The following is a 22368-nucleotide window of genomic DNA, read 5'->3' as shown; positions in this document are numbered from 1 at the left end:
GGAGTTACTATATGATATAGGTTTGAAATTGGATAGACATGAGAGGTGGTTGAGGCATAAGATTAATGGTATAATATTTAAGATAAAAAGTTTTTTATTTAAATTAAATTTTTTTACAATAATTGGGAAAAGATTTAAGAGGAGTATTGATAAATTTTAATGGATAAAAAAGAGTATCTTTTAGAGTGATAAGGATATACTTTTAATAACTTAGTTGAATATTTGGCTTTATATGTGGATATAAATTCTTCATGTGTCTAAAAAATCAGTAATTATTATTCTTAGAGGACACAAAATTAATCATCAAAATATTAAAATATTATAGAAGGGTGGCTATAATGTAGTAAGCTTAACATAATTAGCTAAATTTGAAGAGATCATTTTATCTTGTGTTTAGAGATAGAGCAAATGGGTATACCAAAGAAGCATCCTCATTGAAACAAGGGAGATTATGCATCAATATTGGAGAAAATGAGGTTTACTTTCCCTAACCTCCTCCTATATTTTTGAAGCCATGTTATCTTTTACAAATGAGATTTTTAGGCCCTGTATCACATTATTAATTACAATGACGATTTGTCCCATCCAAAGATCTCCCATGAAGCAAATTGATTCATCAACTTACAAACCCCCTCTCACATTGTGAGAGCTCGCATCATGCAAAGAATAGTATTGGTTTCCTATCTATTACGCTACATTTTGCGATAATTTCCCAAGGTCTAGTTAACTACCTATGTGAGTTGGATCTACTTGTGATTTCACTCGTGTATTTATGGATGGTTTATTTATGACATGGGTCTGGTTTTGAAATTGGATAATTTGGAAAGAACTTCTATGTTTTCACCTTAGGGATTTGTATTGTTTTTCAGACCCAGCCCCTACTCTTTAATTTATTGTGGCTTTAGATCCTTGGTTTCTATTCTCCTTTGGATCCTACTCTCATTTATGTTTACTTTTCTCATCTCTTCATTTATTGCATGTGGTTGGGGCTCTTTGGCTTCGAACACACTTTTTTTTCCTAATGTTTTAGTCTGAAAATTGGCAAGGGAATGCAATGCTCCATTTTGAGGCCCAATGGTAGCAAGAACAAATATTATGGCATGTACCAACTACTTCTTTATCATGTAAAGTAAAAGTCCTCAATTCTCCCACGAATTAAAAGAACAAACAAGTTAAAGGAAAGAAGAAAAAAAATGGAATAAACTTTAAGACCTTGGTGACAAATGGTGAAGAAAATGTCTTGTTAACAGAGGAAAATCAATGGCTATAGCATTACATAGCTAAATTGACTATCGGCTGATTAAAGACATAATCTATGGGTTAAAATGCAATGGAAACGAGAAGATACAAATCACTTTCAACCTCATTTGGACCCGGAAATGCAAGATACTTCACATGGTTGGTTAAATCTAGACTTAAAGCTTTAATTTCTCCATGTTTTTAAAAGTTTAACTACAACATGGCATTTTCATACAGTGTATATCTACAAGCATATTAGGAATATATGCTTTCATTGAATTTTTTCTTGTTTTTCAATGAAATATGATTATGCTTCTCCACATATGAGCATTTTTTTTTATGAAATATTTATGTAATTATTTGTTTTGTAGCCCTCTTATTTTATATATATATATATATATATATATATATATATATATATATATATTAAAAAATAAATAAATTAAACTTAATTCAAATTAATAGTCAAATTAGAAGTTTTGTTCATCAAATTTTAACTCCAAAGTTTTGATATATTTAAGTTAAATCAAATTATTTAATTTAAAAAAATAATAAAACAAATCATTAAACTTTATTTTATGGGAAAATCTGTTCTTTATAGAAAAAGAATTTGATTTGAATACTTTTTATACGAGATTATAAAAAAATGATTTGATTTGAATTCCTTTTATACAATATTGAAAGATGGTTTTCCATGATAATTTGGTCATCATCATGAAAAGAAATAATGTGAACACAAGTGATTCAAGTATTGAAAACACAAGTGATTCAAGAATTGAAATATTAGTTGGCCAAAACTACCGATATAAAAAAATCTTATCATCTTCAAATTTAATAAAGATTTAGAAATAATGTGAACATATATGTGATTCAAGTATTAAAATGTTAGTCGACCAAAACCACCAATCATTAATGAAGTAAGCTATTTTTATATAAAAAAAATCTTATCATCTTACTCAAAGTTTTACTATGATTTAAGAAATAATATAAATTAATCCATGTATTAAAATAATAGTTTACCCAATCTATCGTATTTTAATGAAATAAATTAATTTTCTAATAAAGAACTTTCTAAATAAAAAATTGATAAAAAAATTTAAAATAATTAAAAATCCACCTTCATTCAAATAATAATAAAAACATGGTCCATGTATTGGAGTAATAATTTGCTACAACCAACCATCTTAGACAATTCTAAAAGAAGTAAGCTATTTTTATTTCGAAAGAACCGTTTCATTTACAAACCTGGTATAAATGTAATGAATAATGTAAACACAAAACTATGTGGTCCATATATTGAAGGAGTATTTAGAAAGAAAATTTAAAGTTTCACGACAATTTAAGGAATGGTATGAACACATAAGTGTGGTTTGTACTATTTATTGACATAATCAAGGGAATTTGTATCGATTTTGATGGCAATGAAAGTGGAAAATATTTTCCATTTATTGAAAACATATACATATGGTCCATGTATTAAAAGTATATATGTGTTGTATGCATTCACCACACAAATATATGGTCCAACTTTTAATAGATGAAGTCAATTTTTTTGGTGAGAGTATCCACTCACTTATAAATGTGATTCGAGGAATAATGTAAACATATACACATTTAGAGAATAGTTAAGTAGAACTATTATTTTTTTAATGAAAATAAATTAATTTTATAATAAAATAATAAAATAGTTTTCATATTTATAAATTTAATAAAAAAAAATGGAATTAATTAAATAATTAAATAGTTTTAAATTAAGTTAATTTTGTGTATATTTTTTAAATCAATTAGAATTATAAAATATTTTTCTTTGTCAAGTTGTTTGATCTGTGGTTTGAGGAGCATCTAATTCATTAAAGTCACTCGGTCATCTAATTCGTCAAAATCACCCATGCAAGACTAGATTTTTTTAGTATATCTCTTCCCCTTAGCACACGGCACAACCACCCTCGTAAAATTTAATCGTAAGTCACTTTGATGAGGACGCTCATCCTAAATAGGTTATAGTAATAAAAATTAACATAGTAAAACATAATATATTATTATATAATTGGAAAATTATATCCACATATATTTTTCAAACAAATCACAAAAATATAATTATAATTTATTAGATCATTAAATTATAATAATTAAAAAAAATGTTATACAATTTAAGGATTGAAACCATGTTTCCCAGAATCCATGATAAAGTATCTGCGTTTTCTCTTTAAAAGCACAAAGTTACAACGGGAAAAATATATATTCTAATAAATTTTCCGTGCCTGTGATACACCTAATAATTTGAAGTTATATTTTCTTTAAATACAAATATGTAGCATTGTAATAAGTAGCGATCAGGGATGAGACACGTTGCCTTCCTTATCTCAGCTGGCTTTCACCTCAAGTGTCAGTGGTCTCCATACAGAAGACAAAGATGAACGCAAATTAAATATTACACGACGCCTTCCATTAGCCACTTAATAAATTTAGGTTATATGAACGAAAGCCAAGACCACAGATTTCTAATAGACATGATTGTAGTGGTACTAATTTCATGATCAACAACCAGCAATTTATCGATCAGTAGTGCACGCCTTGTGGGATGTTTGATTCTGTAAAATACGCCTTACAGTTTGTTTAATTTTCTTTCGCTTCCCAATCTCTATTTTTTACTTCTGAGGATATTAAAATTCACAGCTGTTATGTTACATAAAATGAAGGAATGATGCGTTTGATAGCAAACAATTCTTTAATACGGAATAATTACTTATCGTAAAGAATCGTAAAAACTTGATGCCCAAGAAAACTTACCTCCAGCCATTGATGCTACTCCAGACTTTCCACTATGCTTGAGGCAGCCGGTAGTCTCGCAGAACTTGGATGGATAAAAGAAAGAAATAAGTGACTGGTTGCAAAAACCAGCACCCAATTTGTTTGTACAAAAACCCGCGTTAATAATGAACACGACAAGGCAAGTGAGAAGAGTCTCTGGCTAATAAAATTACAAATGCAATGGAACATAATTATAGACAATGTTGTAGTATTGGAATGCAAGGCTCCATTTACAAATATCTGATGTCAAATTCTGCGAGCCACAAGCTATGCAACACACTTGCAGTACCAGTCCAACCCAGATATTTAAATTCTATAGTTCGGCAGAAAACACTCCGCCAGAAAAGCCAATAAAATAATGAAGGTTCTAATCACATGTATACAATGAAATGTAAATTGTATTACTAGAAAAAACAGTGGCTGTTAAATCAAAAACCCAAAAGCAACAACACAGTGAAAACTACAAAGCCCTTAGATTTATAAAATCACCCAAAATCTTTGTGTGGCTCTTCCAAGCTCTGCTCTCTCAACTTGATGGTGTAAAACTGAAGGGGATTGAGATACAAGCTTGGGGACCAAACATAAATATATATAGCCAAGTTTCTATAGGCTATGTGTCAAGTGTTCCATAAACCATGGTAGAGAACTCCAGAAGGAGTAATGGACCACTTCAGAAGCTCCCAACAAGAAATTAATTAACTGTAGTTGATTTCCGTTATTTAAGGAAATTACTGTAGTTGGTTTCCAGAAATTAAGGAAATGACTGCAATTCACTTCTGTAATTGTAGGCAGTAGTTGGGAAAACTTAAAGGAGCTTAACATTCTCCCACTTGGTCCATACTTCCAATCTTAATGTCTCATCTTAAAACCCATTGATAATCTGTATTAAGTAATAGATACATGAATCATGGCGATAAGTCCTCTAATGACGAGTATTATCTTCCATGTATTACTATGTATTTATTCTTATTATAATTTATGTGGCAACAATTTCTTAATGAATAAACCTTATGTTTATTCCTGGTCCTACATAGATGAATTTTCTCAAATCAAATTAAGGTGCACATAAATATGAGAAAAACATCACAATAATTAAGAGTTTCATTAAAATAACATTGTCCATACAATGAAAAACTACATAATGGAACCAAGTCCCATATTCATTACATGATCCTTGAAATTAAATGGTGGCATGCCCTTAGTCAAAGGATCAGTGATCATCAACTCAATGCTGATGTGCTCAATGACCACTTTCTTTTCTTTAACACGTTCCCTTATAGCTAAATACTTAATGTCGATGTGTTTATTTCGACTCCCACTTTTGTTGTTTTTAGCCATAAAAACAACAGCTGAGTTGTCGCAATATATTTTCAATGGCTTAGAGATAGAATCCATAATTCTAAGCCCAAAAATGAAACTCTTAAGCCATACACCATGTAAAGTAGCCTCAAAACAGGAGACAAACTCAGCTTCCATAGTGGAAGTGGCAATCAAGGTCTACTTGGCACTCCTCCATGAGACAACTCCACCTGCCATCATAAAAATGTATCCTGATGTTGATTTGCATGAATCAACACATCCAGCAAAGTCAGAATCTGAGTAGCCAATTAGTTCCAAAGTGTTCGTCTGTCTATATATTAGCATGTTGTCTTTGGTTCCTTGAAGGAACCTCATTACTTTCTCTGTAGCTCTCCAGTGGTTTATACCTGGATCACTTTGATATCATCCCAACATTCCCACAACAAATGCAATGTCAGGTCTTGTGCAGACCTGAGCATACATTAGGCTTTCGACAGCATAAGCATATGGAATGTTCTTCATTTGTTCCCTTTCAAAGTCGTTCTTCGGGCATTGGTTCAAATTGAACCTATCACCCTTCACAATGGGAGCTACACTTGGTGAACAATCCTTCATCTGAAATCTCTCTAAAATTTTATTAATATAGGTTTCCTGTGACAGACCCAAGATGCCTCAAAATTTGTCTCTATGGATCATAATGCCAATGACATAAGATGCCTCACCCATATCCTTCATATCAAAATTTTTAGAGAGGAATTGTTTCACCTCATGTAGCAAACCCTTATCATTGGTTGCTAGAAAAATGTCATGCAAATATAAAACAAGAAAACAAAGTTTACTTCCACTGACTTTCAGGTATATACATTGATCCATAATGTTTTCTACAAAACCGAATGAAGAAATTACATTATGGAATTTCAAATACCATTGGCGGGATGCTTGTTTTAAATCGTATAAGGATTTCTTGAGCTAGAAAACCAATTGCTCACCATCACTAGAGAGGAATCCTTCAGGTTGTTTCATGTCAACCTCCTCCTCTAGATCTCCATTGAGAAATGCCATTTTCACATCCATTTGTTGCAACTCCAAGTCGAAATGGGCTACTAATGCCATAATAACGCATAAGGAATCTTTCTTAGATACAGGAGAAAAGGTCTTCGTGTAGTCGATTCCTTCTTTCTGAGTGAATCCCTTCGCAACAATTCTTGCCTTGTATCTCTCAATGTTGCCCAATGAGTCTTTCTTTGTCTTAAAGACCCATTTACATCCCATGGCTTTTGCACCATTAGGCAACTCAATAAGATCCCAAACTTCGTTACTCTTTATGGAATTCGTCTCTTCCTTCATGGAATTGTACCATAATTCTGATTCTTTGCAACTCATAGCTTGTGAAAAGGACTCGGGATCATTTTCGGCTCCAATGTTGTAGTCAGATTCTTGCAGATACACAACATAATCATCAGGAATCACTAATCTCTTTGGTCTAGTAGATCTTCTTAATGTTGTACCATCATCTTCCTGAGAAGTATGTGGTTCAACTTCTTGTTCAAAAGTTCTTGGCAACTCTTGAACTACCTGATCTACTAGAATGTCATCAGCAGCTTGTGGAACTTCAACAATTGGTTGTTCAACGCCAGTTTGTACTTGAGGGGTGCTATGAACAATAACCAATCTATGACTTGAGGTGGAAGGTTGAGATTCTGAATGATCCTTCTTAGAAACTATGTTCCTGGTTTGATCGCTCCCACTGATCAAGTCATTTTCAAGAAACTTTACATTTCTTGATTCCACAATCCTAGTGCTGTGAGATGGACAATAAAATCTGTAACCTTTAGACCTTTCAGCATATCCAATGAAATACCCACTAATGGTCCTTGGGTCCAGATTCTTCTCTTGTGGATTATATATTCTCACTTCAGACGGACATCCCCAAACGCGCATATGTTGCAAACTCGGTTTCCAACCTTTCCATAATTCAAATGGCGTTTTAGGAACAGCCTTGGTTGGAACTCGATTTAATATATACACTGCCATCTTAAGTGCTTCAGTCCACAAGGATTTAGGAAGATTGGAGCTGCTAAGCATACTCCGCACCATGTCCAATAATGTTCAGTTTCTTCTTTCTGCTACACCATTCTAGTCGGGTGAACCAGGCATGGTGTATTGGGCAACAATCCCATGCTCTTGAAGAAATTTAGCGAATGGCCCAGGTGCTTGTCCATCTTCTGTGTATCTACCATAATATTCTCCACCTCTATCTGATCTCACGATCTTAATTTGCTTGCCGCATTGTTTCTCTACTTCAGCCTTGAAGATCTTAAAGGCATCTAATGCTTCACTCTTTTTATGAAGCATGTAGAGATACATATATCATGAGTAATCATCTATAAAGGAGATGAAGTATCTTTGACCAGGTGAGTCCATGTCTGGACTACATATATCAGTATGTATGATCTCTAATATGTCCGAACTCCTATTGGCACCTTTCTTTGACTTGTTGGTCTGCTTTCCCTTTATGCAGTCCACCCAAGTCTCAAAATCAGTAAAATCCAGAGTATTAAGTATCCCTTCATTTACCAATCTTTTAATTCTTTCTATGGAGATATGACCTAGTCTCCGGTGCCATAATTTAGAGGAATCTTCATTAATAACACATCTTTTAGTGCCAGTGTGAACATGCATTGAATCATAAGTGACATTGTTTTGTAAATTAATGCAGTAAAGACCATTAGACAAAATGCCATTCCCAACATAATCAAATTTATAAAATAGACTGAAGGATTTTTTTGAAAAGTTAAAGGAATATCCAAAAGGTACAAGCCTTGAGACTGAAATCAAGTTTCTAGAAAAACTTGGAACATAAAAGGTCTTTTCTAATTCTAAAACAAATCCACTACTTAAAGTTAAATAACATGTTCCTATAGCTTTAACATGCAAGCCCATCTTTTTTCCTGATAAGATGCTTTTCTCACTTCCCACTGGCTTCCTTAGGTTTTGCAAACCCTGCAAGGAATTCGAAATGTGAATTGTTGATACAGAATCAATCCACCATGTGTTAATATTAACATTAACCATATTAGATTCATAACAAATAAACGAGATTGCATTACCTTTGTCCGCAAGCCATTTCTAAAATTTGGCGCATTCCTTCTTCATGTGTCCCTTCTTTTTACAGAAGAAACACTTGGAATCCTTCTTGATATCGGCTTGGGGAGGTACTTTACCTTTCCCTTTCCGATTGTCTTGAGATTTGCCCTTTCCACGTGTTGCTAGCATTGCACTTTCTCCCAGTTCCATCACCAGTCTCTCTTCCTCTTGAACAAACATGGTCATGAGCTCATTAATTGACCATTTATCCTTATGTGTGTTGTACGAGATTTTGAAAGGTCCGTATTGGTGCGGAAGGGTGTTCAGGATGTAGTGCACCAGGAAAGACTCCGATATTTCAACATCGAGTTTCTTCAATTGAGCCTTAGTGTCCCTCATCTGCATGATGTGCTCGCGCACACCTTTCACACTGGTGAGCCTTAGGGATGAGAACTTCATGATTAGGGTGCTTGCTAGTGCCTTGTCTGAAGTGACGAATTGATCATCAATGGCCTTTAGCAAGTCTCGGACCTTTTCATGCTAATCAACGAAACCACGAATACCAGCTGAAATTTTAGCCTTGATGAACATCATGCTTAGCCAATTAGATCTCTCCCATCATTCATAAAGCGTGATGTCCACTACAGTGCTGGTAATAGTGAGTGCCGGTGGTTCATCTTTCCTAATAGCATAGTTTATGTCCATCCACCCCAAATGAAGGAGAATCCTTTCCTTCCGGACCTTATAGTTATCTCCCTTAAGTTCAGGGATATCACAATGAATTTCAGAGAAATTTGCAGGTTGTACAACTGCATAAAATTAAAGATCACATGCTTAAGTTAAAAATTGAGGCCTAAATAAAATTTCATGTTTTACCAATGTAAATCATGCTCAAAATTGAATCTAATGACATAAAAATTGCCTGTGGGCCAAATTTCTAATTCAAGCAGATTCAATTATTCTTTATGATAGAATTTATCAAATTATTCACTTAATTCATAATTCTAAGAGTATATTATGATTATAATTTGATATAAATTCTATCTTAGTTTTGAACTTTATGATAAAACTATTGATTCATAATTCTTGTGGGTAAGTTATGAATATTTTATCCTAATTAAATACATAAATATAATAAAAATTCATGTGGGACAAAATTTATTATATTTAGTATAATTAATTACAATTTAATGTCTAAATAATCTTCATGTGATCCTAACCAATCACGATATATAATTTTATTTAATTAGAGATGATGTGGCTATTCTCTAATTAATTAAAATTATATGGATCACTAGACATTATTGCTTACATAAATTGCATAAACAAACTATACACAGTACTTCACATTTCATGCTACGTGAACTGGCGTATACACACTTTAATATGAAGTAATTAAAAAATATGGAAAACGGAAACACTCACACGAAGCACTTAAAATTCACTTATAAGATTATAAACAAATCTTAACCAAAGTAAAAATAATGTTTCGCGAAAGGAATAAGTCAAAATGACATTTTAAATAAACTCCATATAATTGTTTCTTGTAAAAACTGCCATAAATGTCAGCATTACTGTAAACGACGGTAATAATTCCTCACAAGATAAATAAAATTAAAATTAAAGCACTGCTTCATGCAAATTAAATATGAGCACAGTTATAAATTTACACACACCAAGGCAGAGATAAAACTGAGCTCTGATACCAAATGATAGCAAACAATTCATTAATGTGGAATAATTACTTATCGTAAAAAATCGTAAAAACTTGATGCCCAAGAAAACTTACCTCCAGCCATTGATGCTACTCCAGACTTTCCACTATGCGTAGGCAGCCAGTAGTCTCGCAGAACTTGGATGGATAAAAGAAAGAAATAAGTGACTGGTTGCAAAAAATCGCACCCAATTTGTCTGTACAAAAACCTACGTTAATAATGAACATGGCAAGGCAAGTGAAAAGAGTCTCTGGCTAATAAAATTACAAATGCAACGGAATAGAATTATAGACAATGTTGTAGTATTGGAACGCAAGGCTCCATTTACAAATCTATAATGTCAAAATCTCCCAGCCACAAGCTACGTGGCACACTTGCAGTACCAGTCCAACCCAGATATTTAAATTCTACAGTTCCGCAGAAAACACTCCGCCAGAAAAGCCAATAAAACAATGAAGGTTCTAATCACATGTATACAATGAAATGTAAATTGTATTACTGGAAAAAACAGTGGCCGCCTTAAATCAAAAACCCAAAAGCAGCAGCACAACGAAAACTACAAAGCCCTTAGATTTATAAAATCACCCAAAATCTTTGTGTGGCTCTTCCAAGTTCTACTCTCTCAACTTGATGGTGTAAAACTGAAGCTCCCAACAACAAATTAATGGTGATGGTATGTTGTTGTTGAAAGACATATGGTATTTATCCTTTGTGATCGACTTGAAGAAACTCATAAATATGAGTTTCACAAAACACCTTATGTAGGGCATCTTGGTTACCAGAAAATGATAAAAACCATAAAAAATTATATTATTGGTCAAGAGTGAAGAAAAAATAGTTAAGTATATTTCCAGGTGTTGAGAATGTCATCAAGTCAAATTAGATAAATTTACCGGATGACTACAACCAATTCCAATCCATGAGTGGAAATGGAAGTCATATCCATGGACTTCATCATGGGATTGTCAAAGATACCCAAACATCCTTATGTTATTATGGTAGTAGTCAATAATTTGAGTAAGACAACTCACTTCATAGTTGTTAAATCCACCCATAAAGTTATTAGCACAACTTATATTTTTATGAAAGAAATATTTAGATTTCATGGCATACCCAAGAAGATCACTTCAGCTCAAGATGCCAAGTTCACTCCAAGTTTTTGGAAAACATTGTTTGTAGGATTTTGGGACTTAGATAGCTTTTTTCATAGCCTATCATCCTTCAAAATATGATCAATCTGAAAGGGTAAACATAATCCTAGAAGACATGCTAAGTATGTAATGCATTAGTTGAAGGCGTGGCAATAATTCCTACCATTAGATGAATTTTCATATAAAAATGGGTACCACGAGTCACTAAAAATGAGTCCTTTTAAGGAATTGTATGTTAAAATATACAATACCTCCATTAGCTACAATGACTCGGTGAACTGGGGGTACTTGGATTTGACATGCTAAGAGAAATGGAGCAAGTGATTAATATTAGGAAGAAGTTGAAAGAAACCCCAAATAGGTAAAATAGTTATGCATACTAGCAGAGAATGTAGAAATAATTACAAGTTGGAGAGCATCTATGTCTCCACATCAAACCAAAGAAGAGGTCACTAAAACTCGGGTCATGTGCTAAATTAACACTAAGATTTTGTGGACAGTTTCAGATTTTGGAAAGAGTGTGACCAGTAGCTTATCAACTGGCCTTGCTACCCATAGTGAAATAAAATGATGTATTTCATATTTCCTCACTTAAAAAGTCTGTATGTGACAAAAATCATGTGATTTATTGGTCTATGATACATGTAGAACTGAATGGAGAATTCCAACTTGAAACATAGTGCATCCTCAATTGAAGATAGGTAATGCTCCATAATTGAGTAATAGAGCAAGTCAAGGTGCAACACACTTTGGACCCGATGAAGTTACCTAGGAATTTGAAGACCAAGTTAGAGAGCTCTGCCCTTTTTTATTTAATGTATAGATCATTGTAATGGATCATAACCATAAAGCCTCATTTTTATTTTCAGTTTATAGAACATTGAGGATGTTGTTACTTTAAGGGGGTGGGGTTCGTGCAACACTCACATCTAGGTAAATTTTTGTAACTAAAAGATGTGCATGTAATGGAAACATGGGAGCAAGAGCCACGATTAGCTGATAAAATGTGTTTTAAAAAATTAAATTTGATCATCGTGATTGTTGACTGTAGGAGAGGACAACATTTTATAACTCCAATGTATGATGGAGTTTTCTTGCTTTGAAAGCCATGAAACCAACCCTGAACTTAAATGATGAAGTTACTGAATTTTCATTTGTAAACACAGTTGAGCCACTTACCGACAACCAAGTTATGAGATATGATTAGAGGCATGCTATACTAAAAATCAATTTACGATATGCACTTAGAGGCAGTGGAGGAAAATATGGTTCCCTTTCCCCAAATATATCAAATAGATAATATTGTAGCATCTCAAGTGAACAATAGGTCACTGAAAATAATTATATAGAGACAAATAAAGAGAACAGGTGGATTCTCACTGGTTGCTTCTCTAGCTCTTACATTCTCTCTTGTTGATTAAGTTCACCCAAGCTCTCTCCTAGATAGAGTTTCCCCCCTTCTAAGTGTGCTCATCATTGGAGTTGTGGGAGTTGAAATCGGTAGTGGAAGTAGAATAAATAGTAGGTGAATCCCCACTAAACTATATGTGAGGCCACTTGACTATGTTGTCCAAGCCTGTGCAGATCTATGGGAGACTCAATAGAAGAATGAATTGCTATGGTTCTTAATACTATGAAAAAAATCATAAAGAACCCATGTGTTTGATGTAGGTACTAATAATAAACCACCTTGGTGCTTTTTATTAGAGGGGAGTTAATAAGTCACTTGAAATTGGATTCCAACTCCTAATACTAATTAATACCCCATTTGAACATTGGGTGAACCCCTATGAATGAACTGAGAGGAAAGAGTGGGTCACTATGGTGTGTATTGTTAGGAAATAATTAATAAACCACCCTAGTGCTTGATGTAGGTACAAATGATAAATAACCTTGGTGATTTTTGTTAGAGGATAATTGATAAACCACTTGGAAATTGGGCTCAATATTCTAAGTGTTAAAACAAGTCTTTAGTGTGAATTCCCTTAGCAAACATTTCCTCATATATTTGATTTCACTAAGGGATGGTCAACTATAAGAAATTTGTTGTGTAGTTGGTTTGGGTGGAGAATGGAAATCCCTCTAGTTTTCTAGCCATTTTAAGACACACAGATAAGTATATTACATTTTCATAGTTGAATCATGAACTATGATGCTCAATGTTATGCTTATGATTAGTGAGAGATCTTATGTGTCTATGAATTTTAATGAATGTTTGGATTGTGTCTGAGAAGAGATGGGGTGGCTACATGTCGTAGAACTATGTTACAATGAGGCTCGAAAGCCTATTTATTATTGAGAAACAATGGAAAACCCTAAATATCCAAAAACCTAACCCTAGGAGATGAAGCACCAAAATTGTGGGCCCCAATGGGGTAAATTGGTACATCAACTTCCCGGGTTCGTAACTTTAGCATACAATCTCCATTTGATATGCACGATACCTCATTAGAAAGATATATGAGGAATACAACTTTCGAATTCAATTGTGAGTTAATGACTCACACTTTCTCATTTTCCAAAAAACGTTGTTTAGGGCTTCAAAATGACTCTGGAAGTTCAAGACCCGAAAAACTACCAAAAATATTAAATTGTGCTTCAAATAAGGAAACTGAAAAAAACAATGGTGGGGGTCCAAGTGGAATAGGAGGGTGGCCACCAATATCCACCTAGATCACTTCTACCTATCACGTGTCTCTTTGTTATCATTAATTCCTTTTTAAAAAATGGAATAACTTTCACATCCAATGTCTGTTTTTTGTGCCAAATTTTTTTAAATAGCCTATTTCTTTTAGAGCTTTCCAACTTGACAACCATTTTTAACTTTTCAAACCATATTATCAATATATTCTAATATTACCACTCCAAGTGAACTTTTTCTTGCTAGTACTGACTACTTCTAATGGAAATCCCACATGAAGAATGTATTAAGAAGTAAAGGATCGTACCGAATTATCTAAGGAAAATAAATGCCACCCACTAATGCTAATAAGAGAGATAGATGATATAATAAGAATTGAGAAGTATGTGGATTAATCATAATGTTTATTCGTGCTTATTTATGATTTCATATTCAAGAAATTGATGATCTAAATGAATTTTGAGAAAATTTGCAAAAGATATTTGGAGAAGGCTAAAGCACAACTCAGTTTAAATCAGAACTTTGGAAAAGGGAATGAAGATTTGAAAGAGATATTGGAAGCACAGAGACCCTCCTCAAATCGAACTGGTCTAGGCTATGAAGTTGAGTCAAGCAAACTAGAAGAACGTAAAGGAAAAAGGGAAATTACTTTTGTTCTGCCAGCAAAAGAACGGCCCACATAGAAGCTAAAAGAAATTAGACAGCTAAAAAAATAGCACCACCAGCAAAAGGATCACGTTGTCCATGCAAATTGATCTACCCAAAATTCTTCTCAGTGCAGAAGGAAGCCATCGAAGTTCAACAATGTCTTCTAAGGATATTGTTTCACATGCACCAACTATGTAAACCAATGTCTTCATTTTACTCTCTAGTTTTTTAGTAAACCAAAATATCATCAACAAAGACTAGCATGAACTTGTCCAAATACTAGGTGAGGACATTGTTCATTAGACACGTGAATGTGGTTAGGGTATTTATGAACCCAAATGGTACAATTACTAACTCATAGTGTTTACATCTCATTTTGAAAGTTTTATTGTGGATGTCTTCATCTTTAATTCCGAATTGATGATATCCATATCTCAAATATATCTTGAAAATCATTATGGATCCTCTTAGCTAATCAAATGGATAATTGATTATGGGAAATGGGTATTTATTCTTCATTGTAACTTTATTTAACTTCCTATAATCAATTCATATTCCTAGTGTGTCATCCTTCTTATTTACAAATAGCACTAGGACTTCAAAGGTTGGTACATTGGGTCAAATGTGTCCTTTATCCAACATTTCTTTCAACTGCAATTTTAATTCCACCAACTCTAGCGTGCTCATATGATATTGGGTTTTATAAATTGACAAAAAACTAGGAATCAATTCAATAGTGAAATCAATTTTCCTCCTAGGTGGAAATCCTAAGTTTCTAGATATGTAAGAGGGTGTACCATGTGTGCTAAAAGTAAACCCAGCAATTAAAAACTAGGCTTGTACACTCCACTACCAATCCCTTCCCGTCCTTGGGAAAGTGTTTCCATGGACTTTTTTGGGGGATTGCCAAAATATAGAAAGGGACATGACTATTTATATGTTATTGTGGACAAGTTCAGCAAAATGTGTATTTTAATACCCTATAATAAGCAGATTACAACTGAACAAACATCAAAGTTGTTCTTTCAGCATGTCTGGGTGCATTTTGGGTTACCCACTTCCATAGTATCTGATCGAGACTCCCGATTTGTTGGGAAGTTTTGGTCAAGTCTATGGTAATTAATGGACACCAGACTGAAGAAAAGCACATCCTTTCATCCACAAACAGATGGCCAAACAGACGTAGTCATCAGGACAGTGATCCAGTTGCTCAGGGGTTATTGCAGTAAGCATCCCAAGCTTTGGGATGAACATTTATGTTATGTGCAGTATGCTTACAACCATGTTAAACATTCTTCTACACAAAGATCTCCTTTTGAGACCTGTTTTGGTTTTATACCAAGGTCTCCCTTGGATTTTGTCTTTGAAAAAGACATAGCAGTTGCTGGACACAGTGATGTGGACAAAGCAACCACGTTCATTGAACAGATCCAAGAAAATCACCAAGCAGTGCAAGAACAACTGGAAAAGAGCCAAGCCAAGTACAAGGCAAGGCATAATAAGCATCGGGTGGAGCACAGCTTCCAAGTTGGTGATCAAGTCTGGCTGTATATCAGCAAAGACAGGATGCAAGGTGAAGGAAAGAAACTGAAGCCAATAAGGTATGGGCCTTTTAAGGTACTTGAGAAAATTGGTGAGAACGCTTTCTGCCTTGACCTGCCAGCATACATGCACATCTATTCAGTGGTAAATGCGGAAAACTTAAGACTATTTGAACCTTCATTAATTGAAGATCCCGAAGAGAAAAGTCAATTGCCTTCCATTGATGATTTGTTGCCTGAATACCTCAATGTGCTACAGGAAGATACAATTTTGGATAGGAAAGTGAGGACTACACACAGAGGGGACGTGGAGTACCTTAGGATTGAGCTCAAAGATTCAAAACCTAGCAGTGCCAAATGGATAGAGATTGGGCAAGTGAGGCAGCAGTATCCTCATTTAAGCAATGTTTGAAAATCAACTTTTGGTGGTTCAAAAGCCTTTTTCAGTGGGAAGGCGTGATCCAAATGGATCCAAGAACACTCTCTAAGTCTTGAAAGCTCGAAAATTCATGCCAAAGACCAAAGAAAACCGCAGGAGAAAACTTGTTAAAAAGCCTGAAAAACACTATCGGGAGGCAAAAATACGTAAAAAAACATAAAAAACAGAGCTATTGGAGGTGGCAACAATGAATGCACAGGGGCTGTCAGATCTGGCTGATCAACAGTCCAGATCCAATCGGAAAATCACAATCGGCAGTAGCAATCGGTGGAGATCACAGGTGTGTTGCGATAGCGATTGGTGAGGTCAATGAGGACCGTCGATCAAGAGCATAGATCGACGGCCCACGTTGCACTGCAGTATCGCATCGGCGGATTGTAATAGCAGCACTCACCATGATCTGGGGCCCTTGGGACTTTTGACTGTGACTAATCGCGTCACAACATCGCATCGGAGCCATGCAGAAGGGCGGACACACATATATAAGTGATTCAATGAACTGGACCCAATGGCTATATAAATATTATTCCATAAAATTTGAGATCCGAAACAAAGCCATTTTAATGTATTTTCGTGATTTTCGTTTATTAAACGAAATGTGAAGGATGAAGGCCGATGCGATAAGCTGGACTCGAAAGGGCTCCTTAAGGCAATTATATATAGTTTCAAGTCCGGAGAAAAGCCATTTCCAATGCATTTTTGCGATTTTAACATATTTCAAAAATACAAAGGAACTTTGGAGCAGGGCCATTGCGACATGTGATGGCGACTTACAAGTGGACCCGATAGGAGAATAGGGTGGATTTAAGGACTTTTGAAGTCCGAAATGAACTGCGCTTTAGTGGAATTTCACAGTCATAAATGCATTTTCCTGTGTAAAACAGAAAACGACTGTGTTTGGGATTCTGAGGGATTTCAAGGGACCGAGGCACTCTTACATTGCCGAATAGGTGGCCACCTCCCCTTTAGGTGTTATGCAATGATTGTGTAATGCCAGAAGAGGGATTCGAAGTAGACAAAGGCTCGGGAGACAGAAAGACGAGAAGGAGAAACGCAACCCAGATTGGCTTTAAAGCCACAGACAGAGAGTAAGCAGGACAAGCAATATTGCAGGAAAATGCCGAGACAGAGTTAGGACAGAGATAGAGAGTGTTGAGGGAGTCTGTGTACTCAGAGAGGCTTGAGAGGTTCAAGCAAATCTCTTGTTGTTGCATTTGTTGTGTATTGAGTCTCAAATTAAGCTCATACTGTTGTAAAAACTCTGCTTGAAGACATAATAGAGAGGCCACCACTGAAAGCTAGACCAGGAGACATAGCTGAGGAGTATTGGGTGAACTCCTCATTAAATTTTGTTGTGTTATGCGTTGTCTATTATGTTTTTTTCGCTGCTTCATTGTCTGTGTATTTCGCAATCTGATCGACCCATTGCATAAAATAACATAGGCACATCCAAGAATATGAGTCTGTAATACCTTATTGATTGTCTTAGATCTCATTATCAAATCAATAATAGAAATATCACAAAACAATGCTTGCACATCCTCATCCTTTCTTGAGAGTGCATTTGCAACAACATTTTTCTTCCCTTTTTTGTAGATGATTTCAAAGTCATAACCTAACATATTTGTGACCCATTTTTTATGTTCTTCTAAAGATAATCTCTGTTCTAAAAAGTATTTAAGACTATCATGATCCATTTTTACCTTGAAGTGTCTTTCCATTATGTAAGGTTGCCATTTCTTAAGTGCATGTAGTATCACCAACATTTCCTTCTCATAAATAGCTTGCTTGAGATGTAGCCATAAAAATACCCAATCGCCTACATCAAAAATTCTTTCACTATGATGTTGATCTGAATGTTGTTTCATTCGATTCTGCATCAAAGTGGCGTTATCCTTTAAAAGTTGGAGAACTTGTTGTTGATGCTCGATGTGATCTTTCACTGCTTGAATCTCTTTCTTCTTGATATGTCCTTCTATCTTGAGATTTTGAGGAGTGGTAATTTCTTCCAATGCATTACAAGATATGGTCGGATTCATTTCTTGATGCTTGATGTGATCTTTCACTTCTTGAACATTTTTCTTCTTGATATGTCCTTCCATCTTGATAGTTTGAGGAGTGGTAATTCTAGCCAATGCATTACAAGATATGGTTGGATTCATTTCTTCTTTCTCGATGTAATCTTTCACTTATTGAACCTTTTTCTTTTGGATATGTCCTTCTATCTTGAGAGTCCGAGGAGTGGTAATTCTTGCCAATGCTTTACAAGATATGGTCATATTCATTTCTTCCTTCTCTGGGGTTGGTTCCTGGTGTATACACTATTCTTTTGATGTTTCTTGATCCTTTTCTTCCTCCTCTTCACAATCAATGTAAAATAATTTCTTCTCAGCACACTTATGACCTTTAACGTATTTGTTATCACAATTGTAACAAAGCCCTTTTTCTCTTTTTTCTTCTAATTATTGTGGTGTCAACCTTGTAGGTTGTGGAAGACTAGGAGAAACAACACTTCCATATTTGTAGTTGTGAGGGGTAGACTTCCTTGTTTCCATAATTTTTCTTTCCACTTTTCTTGCCAACCTGAATTCCGTCTCCAATGAATTAGGTTCCCAAAGACGAACCTCATGTTGAATGTTATCCTTTAAAGTCCCTATGGAGACATCAATCCTCTGCTTCTCTGGAATATCATGTTCCCTTATATTCAATTTTCGAAAGTCCTCAATGTGCTCTTCCATTGAACACTTTTGTTTGAGATTTATCAATTGGCTAAAGAAGGTGTTTCTCTTGGTATCCTCATAATGTGCTATCATTTCCTCCGTGAAAATTTACCACGTGACAATTGGTTTACGAGAACAAAGCCCTTTATACCATAAAAATTGATTCGGTTCTAAATAATTAGATGCAATATATACCTTTTGTAATAGTGGTACACCATGTAGATCAAAATATTTCTCCATTTGTAGTACCCAATTTACCAGATCTTTTCCATCAAACTTCCTCATCTTACTTTTTCTTGATTTTAGGAGCTCGATCTTCAAATGACTCTAGCTTTGTAATTTCAGAACTTTAAGTTCTGAAATTTCAGCCTATAATAGCCCTCTGAATCCTCTTTCTAACTCCACAAGTCTGATCACAATTGGATTCCCGAAGAAATATTTATTCTCAATCTCCCATGATGACCTAATTATATACTAGTTCAGTAGAGTGGAATTGTACTATGTGCCACGTGTCACTGTTTCAACCTAAGGTTCTATAAATTATACCCAAACAAAATACAGTCCATCCTATTTATGTAACTTCTTACAAAATTTCAATCTGATGCTTAGAGATAAAGTTATGACGCTTTTCCCAAGGTCATCTGTTTAGGATGTAATTTGGGAGTCTGCAAAAACCCTAACTTCCTTAGATCATATATTCGAAAATATAGCGAGCCAAGATCTGAAATGAGGACCTGAGGTTTAAACTGATTTCTTCGCAAATGGGTTTTCTTTTTAGCTTTTGAAACTTCGTAGCAAAAATGGTATAGCAAAACTTCCCTGATGACCTGTTTTAGATGAAATTCTGGAGTTTGCTAAAACCCTAACTTCCTCAGATCATATCTCCGAAAATATAGTGAGACAAGATCTAATATTTAGACCCAAAGTTTAGTGATATTTCGTCTCAAATGGGTTCTTTTTCACTTCTATAACATTGCTTTAAACAAGTTATAGCGAAAATTCCACGATGACCTATTTGGAGCAGCGAAACCCTACAATCCAAAGCTCTCATACCAAATGTTATGAAACCAACTCACAAAAAGATAGAAAAGATAGATAAACGCCTTATAAATAAGCCTCTTCAAGGGGGCAACCTCCTTTACATTACACAAATGAACAATTCTTGGATGATACAAATGACAAGACCTCCTTTCTATATATAGGAGTCTAAGGGGTCATAATATCATCAGAGTCAACATTACAATAATAATGTAAGGGCACAATAATAACAATAGTGGGCTTCTATGGGGCACAATAATAACAATATGGGGACTACATGGACACAACAATATAATAAGGGGGTTGTATTAATAACAATAAGAGGTTACACTAGTAGTATAGGGACCTAACAACTTCTAAGTTTTCATCTAAGGGATTTGTATTGTTTTTCAAACCTAGCCCCTACTCTTTGATTTATTGTGGCTTTAGTTCCTTGGTTTCTATTCTCCTTTGGATCCTACTCTCATTTATGTTTACTTTTCTCATCTCTTCATTTATTTCATGTGGTTGGGGCTCTTTGGCTTCAAACACATTTTTTTCCTAATGTTTTAGTCTAAAAATTGGCAAGGGAATACAATGCTCCATTTTAAGGCCCAATGGTAGCAAGAATAAATATTATGGCATGTACCAACTACTTCTTCATCATGTAAAGTAAAAGCCCTCAATTCTCCCACGAATTAGAAGAACAAACAAGTTAAAGGAAGGAAGAAAAAAAATGGAATAAACTTTAAGGCCTTGGTGGCACATGGTGAAGAAAATGTCTTGTTAAGGGAGGAAAATCAATGGCTATAACATTTCATAGCTAAATTGACTATTGGTTGATTAAGGACATAATCTATGGTTTAAAATGCAATGGAAATGAGAAGATACAAATCACTTTCAACCTCATTTGGACCTGGAAATGCAAGATACTTCACATGGTTGGTTAAATCTAGACTTAAAGCTTTAATTTCTTAATTTTTTAAAAGTTTAGCTACAACATAGCGTTTTCATAAGGTGTATATCTGCAAGCATAATAGGAATATATGCTTTCATTGAAAGTTTTCTTGTTTTTCAATGAAATATGATTATGCTTCTCCATATATGAGAATTTTTTTAATGAAATATTTATGTAATTATTTGTTTTGCAACCCTCTTATATAAATATATATCTTTTTTGTTTATAAAAAAAAACACCTTTCTGACAAAAAAACAAAACAAAACAAAAAACCTAAAAATTTAAACTTAATTCAAATTAATAATCAAAATTTATAAATAGAAGTTTTGTTGATCAAATTTTAACTCAAAAGTTTTGATATATTTAAGTTAAATCAAATTATTTGATTTAAAAAGAAATAATAAAACAAATCATTAAAATTTATTTTATGGAAAATCTACTCTTTATAAAAAAGAATTTGATTTGAATTCATTTTATACAATATTATAGAAAAAATGATTTGATTTGAATTCCTTTTATACAACCTTGAAGGATGGTTTTCCATGATAATTTGGCCATCATCATGAAAAGAAATAATGTGAACACACATGTAATTCAAGTATTGAAATATTAGCTAGCCAAAACCACCGATCGTTAATGGAGTAAGCGAATTTTATATCAAAAAAAATCCTCTCATCCTCAAATTTAATAAAGATTTAAAAATAATGTGAACACATGTGATTTAAGTATTGAAATATTAGTTGGCCAAAAACCACCATAATTAATGGAGTAAGCTAATTTTATATCAAAAAAATCCTATCATTTTCAAATTTAATAAAGATTTAGAAACACTCAAAGTTTTACTATAATTTAAGAAATAATATAAATTTAATCCATGTATTGAAATAATAATTTACCCAATCTATCACAATTTAATGAAATAAATTAATTTTCTAAATAAAAAATTGATAAAAATTTAAATTAATTAAAAATCCACATTAATTCAAATAATAATAAAAACATAGTCCATGTATTGGAGTAATAATTTGCTCGAACCATCCATCTTAAACAATTTTAAAAGAAGTATGCTATTTTTATTGCGAAAGAACCGATTCATTTACAA

This window comes from Pinus tabuliformis, chromosome 9, assembly GCF_031772625.1.
Source record: "Pinus tabuliformis cultivar Carrire ecotype Pingquan chromosome 9, CPIR1, whole genome shotgun sequence".
NCBI classification, from domain to species: Eukaryota; Viridiplantae; Streptophyta; class Pinopsida; order Pinales; family Pinaceae; genus Pinus; species Pinus tabuliformis.
This window is presented reverse-complemented; position numbering follows the sequence as displayed.